This window comes from Martes martes (assembly GCF_963455335.1).
Source record: "Martes martes genome assembly, chromosome: 3".
NCBI lineage: Eukaryota > Metazoa > Chordata > Mammalia > Carnivora > Mustelidae > Martes > Martes martes.
In genome coordinates this window covers 158,483,334-158,504,624 of record NC_137890.1, presented here as the reverse complement: position 1 = coordinate 158,504,624, position 21,291 = coordinate 158,483,334, and the positions used below count along the sequence as shown (strand labels likewise).

The following is a 21,291-nucleotide window of genomic DNA, read 5'->3' as shown; positions in this document are numbered from 1 at the left end:
CCCGCCCACAAGGAGCAGAAAGGAGGAGGAAGAGCCACTGGGTAAGGGGAAAAGGACCAAGTGACTTGAGAACTGGGTCAGCTAAGCATTTATTTCAATTCAGGGGCATCAAAACCAATCCAACATCATGACAGAATACTGAATGTTGTACAACATATAAAAGTAGTATTTTCAAATTATTTATTTAAACACTAGAAAACAATTATTTAGTGGAAAGATGCAGGTTTTAAAGTGAAAACTAAAATAAAAACAATTATGGGTAACATTTACTCTGTGCTTACCATGCACGAAGCTAAGGGCCTTTTCACCTAATTTCTACAACTTTATAAAAAACAGGTACTGGAAATTACCATCCTTCAGAGAAACCGTAGAACTTCGGTAAAATAATCCTAACAGCATGAGGCCAACAGGTAACCATGCCACATTCAAACACAGATTTGACCTAAAGCCTATGCCCTTTAGGACTATGTTCTATGGCCGAACGAACAAGAATAATTATACATTTACCTTCTTTAAAGAGTCAAACATTACAGAACCATGACATCCCAAGACTGGAGCATATCCTAAAGATTCTAATTCTTCACAGTTCTTTGAAAAAAAATCAGTTTAACTGACCAATACATAAATGAATTGTCAGAAAATGCACTACATGATCGGAGAGGCAGTATCAAAGGTGACACTGTAAAGAGAAAGGAAAAGGTGACTTAATTTTGCCCTCACCAGATTGAGGACACTGGAGACATACACCGATGCCAACACCCGCATGTTACAACTGTAATATGCCTTGAGACTCTACTTTAAGTGCCCATCTAGCAAAAATCTTGTCGTTATTTTCACAAAGTATACTATTCAGCAGGACCTGGGATTCCCAACTGACTCTGTTAATACATTAATTAGCACATGATAAGAGACTCCAGTATTTCTTGGGTCTAAAAGCGCACTTCTTTCACAAGATTTCTGGATGTAACCGAGACACTTAACAGTTATCTCCTAGAAACAGGAGACAGCGTGGTAAAGGTTTTCTTTACTTCCCTTCCTGAAAGCAAGCAAAATGAATAAAATCTTAAAAATTCATAAGAAAGGGACGACTGTATGGCTCAGTCGTGAAGCGTCTGCCTTCGACTCAGGTCATGATAAGTTTACAGTTCTGGGATCGAGCTCCGCATCAGGTTCCCTGCCCGGCAGGTAGACTGCTTCTCCCTCTCCGACTCCCCCCTCTCGCTGTCTCTCTCTGTCAAATAAATAAATAAAATCTTAAAAAAAATTTTCATAAGAAAATTCCATTTATACTGAAACTAGAGTAAAAATGGATACACACTAAATCGGGAAAAGACCATTTGCCAGATATAATAAAATCTATCCAAACCCCCCACCAAAACAAAAACCTATACCAAAAACAGGAAGGAGGTAAAGACCACAGAGTTTTTAAAGAAAAAGGTGGAAAGAATATCTCAAGGTTTCCTATCAATGACCCTTTCCTTGAAAAAACTAAGAACCGTAGAGCAAGGGCAACAGAAGATGGAAGTACCTCCTCCTTAGGGGCCAGTTTCACAAGCCCAAATAGCAAGGGAGGAATGGCTAGTAAAAAGGAGGCAGGCACACCATTTGTATTTAACAACTCCCTGATTAACCAAGACAAAAAAGAGCCTACAACTGGGAGAGAGAAGCAGGTAAGGCAAACAGCAACTCCAAAATTAAGATCAGCTGGGGCAAACAATCACTAAACCACCAAGCCCAAGTTAGCACAACGACCTTGCACCAAGATGATCAGCTCTGCTCAAAGGGAGAATAACCAAAAGCAAAAGTGAAAATTAGGGGACACCTGGGTGGCTCAGTGGGTTAAAGCCTCTGCCTTCAGCTCAGGTCATGATCCCAGGGTCCTGGGATTGAGCCCCACATCGGGCTCTCTGCTCTGTAAGGAGCCTGTTTCCTCCTCTCTCTCTCTCTCTCTCTCTCTCTGTCTCTCTGCCTGCCTCTCTGCCTACTTGTGATCTCTGTCTGTCAAATAAATAAATAAAATCTTAAAAAAAAAAAGTGAAAATTAACTGCAGGTCAGAGGAAGAAATTAGAACTGGTGAAACAACTGAAGGAGAGAAAAAGGAGGACATTATTAATAAAAAGAAACAGAAGGAAAAAATAATACTATTGCACAATTTTAAAACAGATTATTTAAAACAGGGAAACAAACTTAAGATTTTGAGAGGGAAAATGTTCTATGCACTACAAATGGAACCACTGTCAAGATCTTGTTAAGCAAAAAAGCAGGTACAGAATGCTGGGCACAGAATACATCTACATATATAACTTTGTGTAAGTAAGTAATCATTGGCTTAAATATTACCTATAGAGAATATATTAAAAAAAAAACTTTAAATCATCTACCCTTTTAGAACAGGACCCTTTTGAGGCCTTTTACAGTTTGAATCATGTACCTATTTCTCTATTCAAAAAATTCTGTACACAATTCCATATGTTGTCATTTTAACTCTACAGAAGATGACACTTAGTGGGTAAAAATAACCCAAAAATATAAACCCATGAAAACCATTTTAGCAGATTTTCTCATTTTCGTTTTTTAAATCACGTGGTGTCTTTACTAAAAACTACAGAAAAATTCAAACTGATTATTTTCAAAGGTTTCTATACCCCAGACATGTATTTAAAAAAAAAAAAGTTATTTCGGAATCTAAATCCAATTTCCAAGAAAATGGAACTCTTACTGCCTAAAACAGACCACAGAGAACGACACACTGAAACAGCCAGAAATCTCATATCAATCACTGCACTAGAAGTCTATTTTGTGTAACATCGTTCTATGATCAATTGATCAGAAACAGATACAATCTGCCCAGCTACTTCTAAAACAGAGAGCACCTCACTCCCTAATATGAATCCTGTCTTAGCTCCTATCACTTCTATAATCCTTCAAAATACTAACAGCATTTAATAGAGTGTTTCCTTCTAGTTGTTAAGGTCTCAAGAATTACAGACTAGAGTCAGCAAGTTTTAGCCCATGTGCCAAAGATGGCTCACAGACCCAGTTTTAAGAGGTCTCCATCCTGCAGGCTACCATAATTAGCCAATCGGTGGGGGGTGGGGGGGAGTGGGGGGTGGAAGGTCAGCTTATCACTAGCATTTTTAGTACATCCTCTTAAAGATGTTCTTTTCCACCTACCCAGGAATGGAGAGAGACAAAAGGGAAAGGTTAGGTACTAGTAGATAGTCTCTAAAATCTGATTCTGCTCTAAATTTTACACTCTAACCTAACATTTATTTTGGCTTTTCTTAAACAGAGTATAGTGCATAAATTCTTCCTTATAAAGACCTAGCAACACCACAATCACACAATAATAATCCAAAGAGAAGAGCTACTGACAGAGGGAGGAGGGAATAGTTGGTAAAATGCCTCTCTCCACCAAGGGACAGAAAGATGCCTGCTGATTAAGAATCACAGTTACTGAAAGTAAAATACAAAGTATCCTGTAGTTTACAGCAAGGTGTTCCCTGCGGACAAAAACAATTTTATGTTTGGTAAATGACCTTCAGAGCATAGGTTTACTCATAATAAGGCAATTACTTTCAAAATATTTTTTTAATACATATTGTCACTTGGAGTTCTGCAAACTCCACCATAATAATGAAATCAAAGAGGTTAATTTCTTTAACACTGCTTGTATTAGAAAGTATACCTAGCCTTCCTTGCAACAACAAAAAATAGTTCAACACAGTGATAATAATCATGGACTGGTACCAACCTCTCCAAGCAACAGTATGTAACCTGTAATCAACAGTGTAAATCCTGGAGAATTTTCAGGAACAAATATTACTAAGTTTATAGTTAGGCTCAAGGAAAAGAAAACTAAAAAATGTAACTCAAAGTTGGAGAGACAAGATACAGACTGTAACTTTAGTACAAGATAGAACAATGCATAGTGCCAAATTTTTGTTTAAAATCATGTCACAGGAATTCTATCTAAATTTGGAAATAGTCTCAGAAAATATTTTTCAAGTTAAAAAAAAAAACAACTCACATTTAGAATGTCATATACTCTACAGACCAGTGCCACACATTCCTATAAATAGTAGCATTTTTACCAAAAATAAGTATAATGACTGTGTCTATAATGAGCCAGAACATGTAACAAACCTACAACCAAGAATAATATTAAAGCTGTTACTCCCAAATCTAAGGTTTTGTTGTTGTTGTTTTCCATATAGATTCCTGGGCCCTACCAGAATGTGGGTAAAGGGAAATCAAGCTGATTTTTTTTTAATGCTCCTTACATTATTCTCGTATCAGCTAGGTTTCAGAACTGATATAGGTTACACCTTTTTTTTTTTTTTTTTTTGCTATCATGTACCACAGAATCCTCTGCAATCTTTTTAGAGGACTCTCCTCCATGCGGTAATTAAAAACTGCCACTCATCTTCTTAGAATCCAGCAATTCCACTTCTAGGAATCTTCTGGAATCTAACCTAAAGAAACACTTGCACAAATCTGCAAGGATATATGTAATCCAAGATGCTAGCTGCAGTACCATCATAGAGGGTAAGTGGAGAGAATCCAAATGTTCTCAGCAGGGAATGGTTAAATAAGTACACCGTAGCAAGTCTATGGCATGCTTTGAGGTCCTAAAAACAAAGAGGTAGATTTGTACATAATGCACTCCTGCAAAGGGCAGAACTTCTTTAATTCTCTCAACAAATATTTGCAAGCCTTGACAGGCATCAACAGACATAATCTTTGCCTGGATGGAGCTTACGCTCAATTGGGAAAACAAAAAATAATCAAGCTATTTGCACACTGCAGTGTCATGGAAGATGGACAGGAGAAAAATGGGACAAAGCAGAGAATAACAGGAAGTGGGAAGGAAAAAGCTACTTTAGGCTGACTCATCAGGTAATACCTCTCTGAGACTAGAGGACAAGAATGAAAGGAGAGGGTTCTATATGTATTTGTCTGTACATATGTAAGGGGAAAAAAAAAATCCCAGAAAAATATACCTAAATGTCAACAGGAGAGAAGAGAGGGAAGCTTGTAAAGAGCACCTATTTCTTTAATCAGTTTGAATTCTGGCTCTACCCATAAACCATGTTACCTGGGAGAAATTTGTTACTTATCAAAGGCTTAGTTTCGTCATCTATAAAATGAAGATAAGTAGATCTCATTAAATTAAGAAAATTAAAAGAAAATAAAACACTTAGATACAGTAAGCAGGGGCTCCTGGGTAGCTCAAGTCAGTTAAGCATCCAACTCTTGATTTCAGCACAGGTCATGATCTCAGAGTCCTTGAGATCAAGCCCTGCCTTGGACTCTGCACTGAGCATGGAGCCTGCCTAAGACACACTCTCTCCCTCTCTACCCCACCCCCCCAAGTCTCCCACCCGTGTGCTCTCTTGCTTTCTCTCAAAAAAAACAAAAAAAAAAAAACAAAAAAAAAACAAAAAACCAACCTGCAAGGGGGAGGAGAAGACAGCACATACATATTAAGTTTTAAGAGACACAGCAACAAAATGCAGTATGGAAACTGTGAACACTGGATATTTACAGATCTTCAGGAACTATTTTTTTATTGTACAGTCATGGGATTAAGCTTATGTCTTTAAAAAGAGTTCTCATCTTTCAAAGAAGCAGACTGAAATATTTACAGATCAAGTAACAACCAAAATTTGCTTCAAAATAATTGAGGCAAGGCTAAGAGTATGAGTGAAAAAAATGGCTAAGAGTTGACAGCGTAGGATCTGGGTCTTGGGTACACAGAGGTTCATGAGACGGTTTGATTTCTGTGAGAGATCCTCCATAAGTCTCTCACAGAAAGAGTAAGGACTCAAATACATGTTATTACAATCTTGGAAGGGAAAGGAAACTTGCTTTTGTTTACAGAGTCATCACCATTTGCTTTTTTAAAAAATATGTCCATAGGGATTTTACTTTATCAGAAATGAGAAAAATTAAGCTTCTGGATATAGAACAAATTATCCTTGACCTAAATATGTCAACCTACATTTCATTAATTCATCCTTTAAATCTTTAAATCTTTGCCTCCCAACTCTTAGCACACTGTAAGATTATCAAAGACATGCCTTTCTGAGGTAAAGATAAAAAAAAAAAAAAAAAAAACAAAAACCACCCTGGCGCCCATCATTTGAGACATGGCCACAGTGACCCTATACATCTGCCTACATATGGTCCTGCTTCCATAGCTCCTAAGCGTAGAAGTACACCTTCCTTATATAAGAGGCTAATGAGCACAGTCTTCTGATACTATAAGATCCAACTGCCTAACAGTAAACTCCAGAGGATGCAGAAGCAGTTCAACACTTCACCCAATTTATGTGCAGTGGAGGTAAACAGCTATCCGTATCGCTCCATTCTGGCGAAAGACAAAACACCTCCACTTCAGGCAGTCTGCAAGGCAGCATCCTGCTAAATCTCAAGTACTGACTAACAGAGCCTTAAGAACAAGTAAATAACATGTAAACATGGAATACAATGAGAACAAGGTGAAACTAGCCCATGTCGACCAATGAAGTTTATTAAAAGCCCTTCTTCTAAACTGAGCAACAGATCTTTTACATGTATGTAAATAGATACAGACAGCAATGACGGTGAGCTGAAAAAAAGTGTCTTTGGCCCACTGAAGTAGTTATGGACCAGTGGTTCTCATGCTTTCTAGCCTCAACAAAATTTTCTCAGCTGAAACAAAATTAAATCAAAAAAATAAGGGGCACCTAGGTGGCTCAGTCATTAAGTCTCTGCCTTCTGCTCAGGTCATGGTCTCAGGGTCCTGGGATCCAGCCCCACATCAGGGTCCCTGCTAGGCAGGAAGCCTGCTTCTTCTCTTTCTCCCACTCCCCCTGCTGGTGTTCCCTCTCTCACTCTCTCTCTCTGTCAAATAAATAAAACCCTTTAAAAAAAATTAAAAGCCATTTTTAAATCAAAAGAATAGTTAACCCTCTTAAAATGGCACAAATACAAATTGAACAAAATGTGTAAAAACAGGCTAGTTGTACCAACCCAATTCCTTTCCTGAACTCACTGTCATCTTTTTCACTTCTCACTACCTTCTCCCCAACAATTACAAAAACTTTCAAAATACAAAAACTTGAGAATTATTCAATAAATACCCATAATTCCACCACTTAAGCTTTTACAAGTAGCAGGATGTTAATTTCCTTTATCATAGATGTATCCCTATCAGATGTATCCCTAACTATTCACCTATGCATCCCTGTCTGTCTGGCCAAATATCCATCCTACTTTTGAAGCATTTTGAAGTAAGCTGCAGACATCATTATACTCTGTATATATCATTAACTACAGTGCAAATTTTGTTTCAAGTTTTCTGTTAAATTTACATACAGTGAAATACACAAATCTTATGTATAAAATTTAATGAATGTTGTCAAATGTATACAAGTAAATCCTAAATAAATGTGTACCCTAAACCCTTGTATCAAGCTAGAGTATCACCCAAAAAAGGTTGTTTCCCTAGCCAGTCAATCCTGCATTTCTCCCAACTCTAAAAACCCATTCTACAAAGATTAATTTTACCTCTTCCACGATTTCCTATAAATTGAACCACAGAATGTGTATACTCTTTTGTACAAAGCTTCTTTGACTCAGTATATCCTGAGAGTCAGTCACGTGGCTAAGCGAATCAGTATATACCACTGAGTAGTATTCCACTGTGAGATCCTATCATTTTGTTTATCCTTTCCTCTGCTGATGGGCACAAGGACTGTTTCCAGGTTTGGGCCATTATGAATAAAGCTACTACAAACATTCTTCCACAAGTCTTTCAATGGACATATGCTTTCGTTTCTCTTCAATAAATGCTAAGAGTAGACTCCCTAGGTCATTGTGAAGATTATGATTAACTTCTATTTCTTTTTTGAAGATTTTATTTATTTATTTGAGAAAGAGAGGGCGCACATGAGAGGGCAGAGGGTCAGAGAAAGAAGCAGATTCCCTGCTGAGCAGGAGCCCCATGTGAGGGTCGATCCTATGACTCCAGGATCATGACCTGAGCCGAAGGCAGTCACTTAACCAAGCCACCCAGGTGCTCTGTGATTAACTTCTGAAGGAATCATCAGACCTTTCCCAAAGCAGCTATATTTTACACTCTCACCAGTGAGTATATAATTTCCAGTTGCTCCATGACCTCGTCAACACATGGTGTCACCGGTCTTTTAAAAGTTCTCATGGATGTGTAGTGGTATCTCACTTCTGGAATTTGTATTTCCTTACTAATGATGTTGATCACTTTTTTTTTTAAAGATTTTATTTATTTATTTGACAGAGAGACCACAAATAGGCAGAGAGTCAGGCAGAGATAGAGGGGGAAGCAGGCTCCCCGCTGAGCAGAGAGCCCGATGCGGGGCTCGATCCCAGGACCCTGAGATCATGACCCGAGCTGAAGGCAGTGGCTTAATCCACTGAGCCACCCAGGTGCCCCTGATCACTTCTTTATAAAGATTTTCCCACTTGACTCTCCAAACCCAAACTACAAGAACCCAATCTTATTTCAAATTTTAGTCTTTATCATTAAAACAAAACAAAAAAACACCACTCTGGGCTATATATACCTTGAGGACGGAGATGGCCAGAACCGTGCCTAATCCCAACCCCACCCAACTGCTAAATCACTTTGCTGCTAAGCAGAGAGGACACAGGGAGTCACCAAAGGAGAGAAAGAGAAAATAAATAAACCTGTATCTGAAAATCTGTACATGCGTGGCCAAGATTTCTAGCCATATTCTGAAAAATCTGAAATTTCAATAGTCTGAATAATCTAAGAAACTTTAAGCCAGAGTTTTCCAAATCTTGTCAATTTTTTAATGCAGGGCTGTTCCATATTAACCTGACTGAGAATGGCCTGGAGATCTCATTAAAATGCAGATTCTTAGTAAAACACAGGTATGGGCCTGAAATGCTGCATTTCTAACAAGCTCCCTCACCAGCCTAAGGGCTATTCTTTTAGTAGCCAAGTCTTAGTGCACCTAAATACCTGACAGAAGCAAAGCCCATCTTCTCTATCCCAGGCTTCAGGAAACCTCTGCAAATAAACTACAGACAGTGAACACCACGTAAGTAAACAAGGCACTGTGAACAAGGATTTGAAAAAAACAATCACACAGATTTCAGATATAAGAGTTACCAGACAAATCTGAAACAAAATGCTCTCTATGTTTAAAGATACAAAGGCCAAAACTGAAAAAACTAAAGGTAACAAAAAACTGTTCAAAGGGACAGATTCAAAAGAGAACCAGAAAGAATTTCTAATATGTGAATAAAAATAACTCAATAGACAGGTCTGGCAGCATACTAGACAAAGTTAGGCAAAGCATTAAGATATAAATTATACAGAATGCAGCACAGAAGCCAAAAGATTAAAAATAAGTAAGATATAATGAGGATAAAATTAAGACGTTCATATGTTTAGTCGCAATTTCAGAAGTATTAAGAACAAAGACACGGTGAGGCATATCTAAATATTTATTGGCTTGGAATTTTCTGCATTGGTGAAAGATACCAACCCTTAAACTCAAGAAGCCCAAATGATTATTTAAACAAGATAAATAAAAAGACATTTACTGGGCGCCTGGGTGGCTCAGTGGGTTAAGCCGCTGCCTTTGGCTCAGGTCATGATCTCAGGATCCTGGGATCGAGTCCCGCATCGGGCTCTCTGCTCAGCGGGGAGCCTGCTTCCCTCTCTGCCTACTTGTGATCTCTCTCTGTCAAATAAATAAATAAAATCTTAAAAAAAAAAAAAAAGACATTTACTTAGACATATCATAATGAAACCATGTAATAAAACTAAGTACCAAAGACAGAAAATCTTACAGCACAAGTGAAAGGAGGGAATTATTTTTTACAGACCATCAGCTGAACTCTCAAAAGCAACAGCAGAAGCCAGAAGACAGTGGAATTTATTTTCTTCTGCACACTAAAGATACATGCCAATCGAGAATTCTATACCAAATGAAATTACCTTCAGAAGAATTAAGGTTCTGGGGCCCCAGGGAGGCACAGTCAGTTAAGCACATAACTCTCAGTTTTGCCTCAGGTCACGATTTCAGGGTCTCGTGGATCCAGCCCCACATCCGATCCCACCCTGGGCATGGAGCCTGCTTATTTATGATTCTCTCCCTCTGCCCCTCTTTCCCCGCTCCTCTCAAATAAATAAAGTGGGGGGAGGGGGGGAATAAGCTTTTGTCAGATTAAAAACTGAGTTTTTCCACCAGCAATACAAAGAAAATGACCCTGATATAGTACCGAGATGCAAGAATAAATAAGGATGACAAACAGACAAATGTAAATGAACGTTAATTTTATGAAATTATACTATCTAAAGGTTATAAAAAACGATTTAAGTAAAATGACAACAGTATCTTAAAGCCCAGAGGAGCTTGGTAAACTGAGTTACTATTCTGAGGTCTTCATGTTTTCTCCAAGTAAACGTACGAGTTAATTATAGACCTTGTTAGATATATTCTTTTAGTTGCTGAAGTAACCAAGGACTGGAATCATCCATCTATTAAAAACAGTAAATTCAAATACGGGCAACAAATTAGAAAATAAAATGGTAAAACTCAATTTCTAGTTAGATTTTCAAAACATTTCAACTAGAAGAGACAGATCTAAAACACCAGGATAGAGAAACAAAGTAAGAATTTAGACATACCATGCAAACACTGTACCATAAAAAGCTGGTGTAGTTTATTAGCATTAAAAAACTGGGGCGCCTGGGTGGCTCAGTGGGTTAAGCCTCTGCCTTTGGCTCAGGTGGTGGTCTCAGGGTCCTGGGATCGAGCCCCACATCAGGCTCTGCTCAGCAGGGAGCCTGCTTCCCCCCTGTCTCTGCCTTTCTCTCTGCCTACCTGTGATATCTCTCTCTCTCTCTCTGTTAAATAAATAAATAAAATATTTTTTAAAACCCCGACATTACAAGTTTCTAAAAAGACATTACTAGAGATAAAAATGGTCTCTTCAGGGCGCCTTGGTGGCTCAATCAGGGCATGCAACTCAATCTCGGGGTCATGATGAGTTCAAGCCCCACACTGGGCATAGGGCTTACTTTTAAAAGAATTTAAAAAGTAAAAGTAAATAAATAATTTTTTAAAAATAGCTCCATCATAATCATAAAAGATTCAATTCAAGAAGACAGCAATTCCCCTTTTTAAGAAGAATTTTTTTTTAATTTATTCGCAAGACAAAGGGAGAGAACAAGCAGAGGGAGAAGCAGAGAATCTCAAGCCGACTCCCTGTTGAGCACAGAGCCCAACGTGGGGCTAGATCCCAACACCTGAGATCTGACCTGAGCCAGAACAAGAGTCAGACGCTCAACCAAATGAACCACCAGACAGCCCCAGGAAGACAGCTTTTAAAACCTTGTAAGGAAAACTGAAAAATATACAAATCCAGAACTTTAAAACTCCTCTCTCAGCAACTGATATTAACAAGACAACCAAAAAATAAATTAGTTTGGATACAGATGTGAACAATATTATCAATAGACCTAATGGGGACAAATATAACATTGCAAATACACATTCTTTTCAAACACACACAGAATATTGACAGAAACTATCCATACACTGGGCCTCATAAATAAAATAAACCAACAAATTCAAAGAAATGAAATCACACAGAGCACATTCTTTGACCACAACGAATACAAATGAACAGAAACCAATAGCAAAAATAGGACTAGAATATCCCACAGTGGAAAAGTAAGCACACTTCCACAGCAGTATCTAAATACTTTTTACCAGTCAAATGGCAGTTAACTCGAAGTTCATTATCCACTGGCAAGGTTTAGATTGATTTTTCTGATTCATTACCTTGAACTTGCCCCCACTAAAGTTCATCTGAAATCTTGTGTATTCAAGTATTAAAAAAAAAAATCTTGCCTTAACTCTCTCAGTGTTTCTGCATATTACAACTCTCAAGAGCTCCACAGCACTTTGCAATTCAGATATATCACTAAATACTACAAGGGGATATAACGTACTAGACAACCATGTCTCACCGATTTCTATTTAATGTAGTCTCACATGTGCTTATAGAAGCTGTAACATACTACCTGACAATCCCCTGTATCCTACAAAACCCACCACAAGTTAACTAGGGTTCAGGACTTGTAAATGACCTATGCTGGACCACTCAGAGTCCTTTCCCCAAGGTACCTGGACTAGGTACCTAGACTGTTAAGTGCAGAAGTCTAGCATTATGTTTAAGACAGCTGTATTGGGAAGCAGTCTTGAGAGAGAGAGAGAGAGAGAAGAAGCAGACATAGAATAGAGACAATAGGCAAGAATATCTGAAATGTTCGTTTCAGTTAATTGCTCCTGAGGCTCAGTTTCCTGATTCCATCCTTTAAAGATTTCATTAGACAAACATGGGTAGTTGATCTCAAGTAATAACTCTAGATGTTTAAAAATTAAAGCTTACTTTTTTAAAAAGATTTTATTTATGTATTTGACAGAGACAGAGAGATCACAAGAAGGCAGAGAGGCAGGCAGAGGGAGAGGGGGAAGTAGGCTCCCTGCCGAACAGAGAGCCCAATGTGGGGCTCGATCTCAGGACCCCAAGATCATGACCTGAGCCAAAGGCAGAGGCTTAACCCACTGAGCCACCCAGGTGCCCCAGGCTTAATTTTTTTTTAAGTCCTAGTTTACTTTTTTTTTTTTTTTTAAGATTTTATTTATTTGACAGACAGAAATCACAAGTAGGCAGACAGGCAGGCAGAGAGAGAGGGAGGAAGCAGGCTCCCTGCTGAGCAGAGAGCCCGATGTGGGGCTCGATCCCATGACCCTGAGATCATGACCCGAGCCGAAGGCAGAGGCTTTAACCCACTAAGCCACCCAGGCGCCCCTAGTTTACTTTTTTAAATAAAATCTTTAAAAGGGGAGGAGGGGACTCGTGGGTGGATCGGTTAAGCATCTGCCTTCAGGTCAGGTCATGATCACAGGGTCCTGGGTTGAGTCCTGCATTAGGCTCCTTGCTCAATGGGGAGCCTGCTTCTCCCTCTGCCTGCTCTGCCTCCCACTCTCCCTCCTTGTGGGTATGTGTGCGCGTGCTCATGCTCTCTCTCTCTCTCTGACAAATAAATAAAATCTTTACGTCCTAGTTTACTTTTAATGCCTCCAAATTCAGATGTTTTTTTAAGTCTGACTCATTCACGGAAATTCACTGTTTTCTCCAATAACAAAGACAAAACTATGTAAACTTTTTGTATACTGTTGTTCTATATGAATACCTTGCTTATGTCTCTTTAATCTTAACAATCCCAGAGTTGTAGCAAGAACAAATATTACTCATATTTAACAGAAGAGACTCAGAGGAAATTCATCTATGCTCAAGTATCTAAAATTGAAATCAGATTAGAACTTCAATCTCCTGACTCTCAGACTAATTTTCCTATATGAAGCCTTTTAAAAGTATAAATTCAGGGGTGCCTGTGTGGCTCAATCAGTTGAGCAGCTGACTCCTGATTCTGGCTCAGGGTCAAGGGATCAAGCCCCACACTGGGCTCCACATTCAGTAGGGAGTCTGCTTGGGGTTCCTTCCCTCTATCCCACCCCAACGCGCACACATGTGCACTCTCTCTCTCAATCACTAAGATAAATACATAAATCTTTTTTTTTAAAGTATAAATTCATATGCATCAAACCCAGTTGGTAATTTTCGATTTGTAAAATGCTACATATAACCCTAAATGAAAAAAATTCAACATTAAGTGGTAACACATACAGTACCACTAAAATAAGATGCCACTCTAAAAACTGTACCAAACAGCATTGCCGAATACACTAAAATCTGTATCAAGAAATCATAAAATTTAGTGCCTTCTTTTCCCAACCTTTATTAAAATTTAAAGGAGAAAAATAATAAGATGAGATACATCTAATGCAAGTACCAACTTGTAGTAGCAGTAAAAGAGAAAGAACCGAACGAAACCAAAGCCACCAATTTCTGTGTAGTCATTTCTCGCCCACAAATAATTAAAAAAGATAGCCAAAACAAACTAGAGGAGAAGTAAAAAGAGGAAGCAACGCCAAAACATAAAACAGGACAGTTGCATTTGTTCTGGAAAGTAAGAATAAACCAGAAGTGACAAAAGGGTTAGGGAAGATTTCGTTTTGTGCTGAGACAGCAGCTAGCCCTGGCCCTCTTTTAGGCCCTCTTTTAGAGTGAGTGAGGTGAGCAGATAATGACATTAGAATCTCGGGTAGGATGCATGCAACACTAAGGAACTCTGGGAGAAAGACCAAACTGTGGACAAATAACTAGAGTGAAAACCGAGAGACTACTACTAGAAGGCACTTATTACAGAAGAACAATACAAGTCTTTCTTAGGGGAGGCAATAAACCGCTCAGGTGTGGAAATATGAAAACTCTTACCGATGAAAAGATCTGCCCAAAAGAGGGTGGTGGGCAGGAAGGTAAAAGAGGGCATTTGAGACAGAAAGACAGCAGGCCTGGGGACTCAGATGAATGAATGAATGAATGAACAGGAAATGGGCAGAGGAAACCTAAGGAAAGTCTGAAAGCTCCTCAACAAATGAAATGACAAAAGAAACTCCAAAGATGTAATTCACACCTAACCCTGCCAACCAAACTGCTTATCAAAGACAATGTTGACAGTGCCATTATGTCTTTCAAAACAAAACATTCTGTATAAACTTTTAATTTTTTTAAAGATTTTTATTACTATTATTTATTTGACAGAGATCACAAGTAGGCAGAGAGGCAGGCAGAGAGAGAGAGAGGGAGAGAGAAAGAGGAGAAGAAAGCAGGCTCCCCACTGAGCGAGAGCCAGATTAGGGGCTCGATCCCAGGACCCTGAGATCATGACCTGAGCCAAAGGCAGAGGCTTTAACCCACTGAGCCACCCAGGCGCCCCATCCGTATAAACTTCTAAATGATAAGAAAATGAATCCAAGTTTGTAGAAGCCAATCAAAAATTCAGTTTTTACCTGTTGGACTTCTACCTTGAAATATGGAAAAGAACTAGCAAATTACTCCCTACTAGGCAGAACCAACACTCTGAGTTTGGCTCTGAAGTAAATTTGGCATCTTCCAATTAGTTTCCTATCCAGCTTTGTCCAAGTGACAGTGTTACCGCCAACAAATAAGCATAGTCTCTAGTTAACAGGCTGTTTAAATTCAAATGATAATAATTTCAAGTAGAGGGGCGCCTGGGTGGCTCAGTGGTTTAAAGCCTCTGCCTTCAGCTCAGGTCATGATCCCAGCCAGGATCCTGGGATCAAGTCTCGCATCGAGCCCCACATGAGGCTTTCTGCTAGGCAGGGAGCCTGCTTCCCCCTTTCTCTCTCTGCCTGCATCTCTGCCTACTTGTGATCTGTTAAATAAACAAACAAAATCTTAAAAAATAATAATAATAATTTCAAGGAGAAAAACTATCAAACAGGATGAACCTTCCTTGGCGGATAAATCCAAGTACCAAGTAGTTTCCATCTGTAGTCCCACACTACAAAATGGGAAACGCTAGTTGTTTTTTTAAACGGGTATGATTTTAACACAAAGACTGCACATCACATCTGAATTATCAATTTTATTTTTTTTAAAGACTTTATTTATTTGACAGAGAGACAGATCACAACTAGACAGAGAGGAGGCAGAGAGAGAGGAGGAAGCAGGCTCCCTGCTGAGCAGAGAGCCCGATGCGGGGCTCGATCCCAGGACCCTGAGATCATGACCTGAGCCGAAGGCCGAGGCTTCACCCACTGAGCCACCCAGGCGCCTCTGAACTGTCAATTTTAAAACTTAACTTAAAAGTTTACAAAATCCAATGAGTACAGGGTTTATTTTGGAGCAATAAAATGTTCTGAAATTAGACCGTGGCAATGGTTGCACAACTCTGTGAATATATTAAAAACACTGTAGATTTTAAACGGGTGAATTCTAAGGCATAGAAATTATATATCTAGACAGAACTACTTAAAAAAACTGTTTTGCTTTGAAAGTGTTTCCTGCCTTCTGAAGTACTGCATAAAAAGGAAAATTCTAAGGCTGTTGCTTTTAGATCTTCAACTATGTCAGCAAGTAAAATATAACACACCAGACTCTCCCCAACAGGTACTGAAAGGTACTATAAACCAACTGTTAAGAATGAAAAGACTCCTGGGGCGCCTGGCTGGCTCAGTGGGTTAGGCCTCTGCCTTCGGCTCAGGTCTTGATCCCAATGTCCTGGGATCGAGCCCCGCATCGGGCTCTCTGCTCAGCCGGGAGCCTGCTTCCTCCTCTCTCTCTGCCTGCTTCTCTGCCTACTTGTGATCTCTGTCAAATAAATAAATAAAATCTTAAAAAAAAAAAAAAAGAATGAAAAGACTCCTACATAGAACGGAATATATTTTTTAATGCATTTACTAAACCTGACTGATAATCCAATTTCTTCACTACTTATACGTCTTCCTATTCTCTATTCTAATAAAGTAATGATGGCCTTTTCTACTTCATAGTCCTTATACTGGTTAGAAAGTCAGTTAACTTCTTGTTTCCCAACATTGCCATTAAATACAAAAATAAAATGAAAACCAGAAGTATTTACAAAGGAACTAATGACTATATTTCATAATACCTGATACTGGATCAATTTAAATATTTATTTTTTCTAAAGCAAACAAAACAAGAATTAAATCCAACATGGATAGTATCACTTAGCTGTTCCAAAAGAAGTTCTAGGACTCAGAAAGTCCAGTGATCCAAATGAAGTACTAGTTTACTTTTTATCAAAACTTGAAGAAAACCTAAAGACTGAGTGGCAGATATTCTAGTTATGCAGACTCCTAAAATGTATTCAATCAACAGATGTTTGCAGCCCAACTGCGCAGAAGACACTGATGTGTCTTTTAAGTCAGAAATACTGCTTTAAGGAAACTTTAAAATCAACTGTAGTTAACCACCCAAGTTTTTAAACAAAAAATCCAGAACTACAGCAGGCAGTTCAAGAATCTTCATTAATCAGGTTTGGTGCAACCCACTTTAAAAAGGAAAAGAAAGAATGACCACTTAAAGGAAAGCAGGTTGCCCCGAAGTGAAAAACTTAAAAATTAAAAAATGAAGGTGGGGGTGGGGCATGGGGTAGGACTGTACTATTAACTCCAGGGAAGCTTAATGTTCTTAGACTAGAATTCTTTACTAATTTTTTTATTCCTCATACACAAATTTAAAAAAAAAATCTCTGCTCCTGGTTTATTAACTGCATGAGATATACACACATATCTAAAACTCAAGGGCAGGGAACCACATGAACACAAGTCATTTTACAGCGCTCTGACAGGAGAATTGCCTCCTCTCCATAGAGCACTTCAGAGCAGTGCCTTTACCTACATTTCCGGACAATTTAAACCTTTACAGTGGTCATGCTGTGTTGTTTTTTTTTTTGAGGGGGAGGGGGGAGGATGAGGGGACACCAAGGCCAAGACTTACTAGTTGGGATATGGCAGTGCCAGGTCTTACTCAGCTACTCAATTACTTAACAAAGGGGCAGCCTCTCCCCAATGGTATTCACCTGCCACTGGTGGGGGTAGACAACACTGGATAGTATTGGGAGGACAGTTAAGCAGTTGGTAGAGAGAATTAAGCAGGGGGGGCGGGGGATGCCTACAGACAGGAGAACGCAGAAGATAACATTCCCTACCCAATTTCCATCTATCCCACACTCTTCCATGCTAAAAGAATCCTGCCATATAGGAGGTACAAATCCTTTCACCCCTGAGGAAGGTGCTACTCCCTGGCCCTAAGGGATGAGTCATGATTGGGCCAAAGCCAGTACTTTTCCTCAAACTTTAAGAGTAGAGGCTTGAAATCCATTTAGACCAGGGGTTCATAATCAGGAGTTCATGAACTTAGAGTGAAAAAAATAATTTCACTAACCTCTAATTGAAATTTAACATTTCCTTCTATCCTGAATAGGCAACAAACCACAGCATTACTGGCAGTACCTTTGGCTTTGCACCAAGAGAAATCACAGATATTATCCTATCACATTACAATTGTTGCAGATACCTCAAAATATCATTTACACCCATCACTGCTTTGAACAGCTGCTAGATCGTGTTATTCAAAGTGCTAATAAAAAAATGTATTACTAGATTACAACATACTAATTTAATAGTTTAAAAACTAGATTTCAACATTTGATATTCTGGGGGTTTTGTCTTATAAAATTATTTTAGGAATTTAAAATTATTGTGAGGGGTCCACAGCTTAAGACTGTGAAAGGGTCCACACCACAGAAAAGGTTAAGAATTCTCAGACTGAAAAGGTCATAACCAGAAATTTTAAATGAAATAGAAAACAGCATGCCTAATGCTTAAGTAGTGTCTGACATTTACTTCTGTTACATACACATTTCTACACATACACTGGGAAGCAAAGTAGGGCATTTCTAATCATGGACTGAACATCAAAAGAATTTAAAAGCCAGAGGTTTAAACCTATATTCATACCCCACCACCATTACTCTTATTTTCACGACAGGTAGGCCCTAGCTCTAGCAAATGAGAGGTATGCTGAGCATCCTTCAGGAATATTTTCGCTTTCTGAATTAAAAAAAAAAAAAGGCTTGTGGGGTGCCCTGTGGGCTTAGTTGGTAGAGCATGCAACTCGATCTGGGGGTTAGGAATTCAAACCCCACGCTGGGCACAGAGCTTATTTAAAAAAAAAAAAAAAAAGGCCCCATCTTCCCCGCCTTCCTACCTCAAATGTGATGGACTCAATGACTTCAAGCCATGACAGAGCTATCTGGTCATCTTGAAGAACCACTTGCTGAGAGTGGCAGAGCAGAAACAGAGTGCAATCCTTGCTGGAACCACTGTGTACCTGAACCATGTCGTATGAGGAAAAGGAAACCCTGATCTGTTTTAGGTCCAGTTAGTCAAGTCTTCTATTATTCGCAGGCAAAATGTCCCTATCAGAAAAAGGAATTATTATGGGTAAGGTAGCCAGGAAAGGCATCTTTGAGGGTAACATCTGAGCCAAGACCTCACTGATGAGGAGATAGATATATAAAATCTAGAAGAGCATTTCCAGCAACAGGGGGAGCTACTACTAAAAGATAAAATAAGAGAGAACGTCAGAGAGGTAAGCAAGAGCCAGAACAGAGAGGAGTCCTATGGAGCGTTCTAATTCTTCCACCAAATGCTATGAGCACACACACCTCTCTCTCACACACACAAGAACGCTTTCCAAGTTCATACAAAGATAAGAGACAGAGACCCTTCATTTTAAAACTTGGCTTTAGGGGCACTTGGTGGCTCAGCCAATTAGGCGTCCAACTCTTGTTTCATCTTGGGCTGTGGTCTCAGGGTCATTTGTCTAAGCCCTGAGATGGCTCCTCGCTGAACATGGGGCCTGCCTAGGATTCTCTCTGTCCCTTGCACCCCACTGGCCCATATGCGCACTCTCCAAAAAAATAAAAAATAACATAATAAATTAAAATTCGGCTTTAGACACAAAGCTGTTCCTTGAAGCATTATTAACAACAGGTTTTTTTAAATCTGACAGAAGAATTAGAAAGGCTGAATAAATTATGATAAATATAAAGCAAACAATAAAGAGTAACAAAATAGGAAAATGTTCATCATACAATAGTACTGGGAAAAACATAGTATGGCAGTGCCTGTGTGGCAAAGTGGGTTAAACTAGCTCTGCCTTTGGCTCAGGTCATGATCCCAGGGTCCTGGGATCAAGCCTCACATCCGGCTCTGCTCTGCGGGGAGCCTGCTTTCTCCTCTCTCTCTGCCTGCCTCTCTGCCTACTTGTGCTGTCAGATAAATAAAATATTAAAAAAACAAAACAAAACATGGTATGGACCCATTTTTATTAAAACAAAACTAGAAGAAGAAACAAAAATGTCTATACCATCAGGTAAAGAGATTTGTCAGGTAAAGAAATTATGGATCGGTTCTTAACTTTCTCTTTGTTTTTCTTTATTCAAGTTTTAACTATCACTCAGTCTGTACTTCATAATCAGAAATAAATGCCTCAAAAATTAAAAGTTGCTCACTAAATGTAATGTGGCATCCTGGATGAGATCCTGGAACAGAAAGCCACTAGGTGAAGAAAACTAAGGAAATCCAAATAATGTATAGGGAGTAATCATCACTAGATCATTAGCTGAGTCAAAAATTTACTAATGTTAAGATCTTAACAAAACGGAAGCTGGATGAGGAGTATAGGGTAACCATCTCTGCACCTTTTTTTTATGAATCCAAAACTACACTTTAACTTTTTTTTTTTTTTTAAATGTTTAAGTCCACTTACCTAAGACTCTTCAAGTAGGGAAAAGTACAGATAGTAGTCATCACTAAGGAATGGCAGGCAAAGGCAGAGAGCATTTAGGAAAGAAAAGAGACTGCATTTTGAAAGTTAAGGGCCAAAGGTTTTGTACATGTCTGCCAGGCACACAACAGGCCCTCACTTGTTGCTGAATAAGGCTCTCACTTATTTTACTATTTTCAGATACAGGAGGTTTAAAGGATCTTTTTTTAAAGGCCTTATTGATCCCCTCAACTAAGCAGAAAAGTGCTGAGAATATACTTTTTAAAATATCTTTAAGCCACCAGAATTATCACTTTCTTAAAGCCATGGGGTACAAGCCTTCTAGCAAGTAGTTTTGCAATTCAACACCTTAAAAGCTCGGGGAAGCAAGGTGGGACACACAGAGTGCCTAAACATACAGGACCACCAACCAGTAAGGAAAAGGGCAAGGCTCACTCACTATACAAAGCAAATTATGTCCCTTAAAAAGCAGGCCATTTCAGAGTGTCCAACTGCCAATAATAATGTTCACTAATGATGGCCTAGAGTCAGGCACAAAACACATTCGCAATCCTCTGAAAAGTCAACACGTATAATGACTGGTAAAGAGCCACATGAAAAAAAAAATGTGTTCACTGCACTGACCATTTTTCAGAAGATTTTACATGTATTTCTTTTTTTAAAAAAAAGGTGTTTTTAAGCTTTTTACTGAGTAAAAATATATATATTTTTAAAGACTTTATTTGAGAGAGAGGGAGGGAGAGAAAGAGCACAAGCAGGGGGAGCCGCAGGCAGAGAGGGAGGGAGAAGCAGGCTCACTACTTAGTAGAGAGCCCAACACCTCCATCTCAGGACTCTGGGATCATGACCTGAGCCAAAGGCAGACAGTTAACCTTTGGAGCCATGCAAGCGCCCCTAAGAAAACGTCTAAAAGAGAAAAGATTTATCCTCTAATGATTAAAAAAAAAAACAAACCTGACCTTAGAACTAGTTAA

General features: G+C 38.9%; 1 protein-coding gene across 17 annotated transcripts in view; it reads right to left on the bottom strand.

Annotated features, from left to right (window-relative positions):
• The window catches only part of TRIP12 (thyroid hormone receptor interactor 12), a 141,235-nt gene that overhangs the window by 106,553 nt on the left and 13,391 nt on the right, over window positions 1–21,291 (bottom strand). The gene's annotated exons all lie outside the window — the stretch shown is intronic.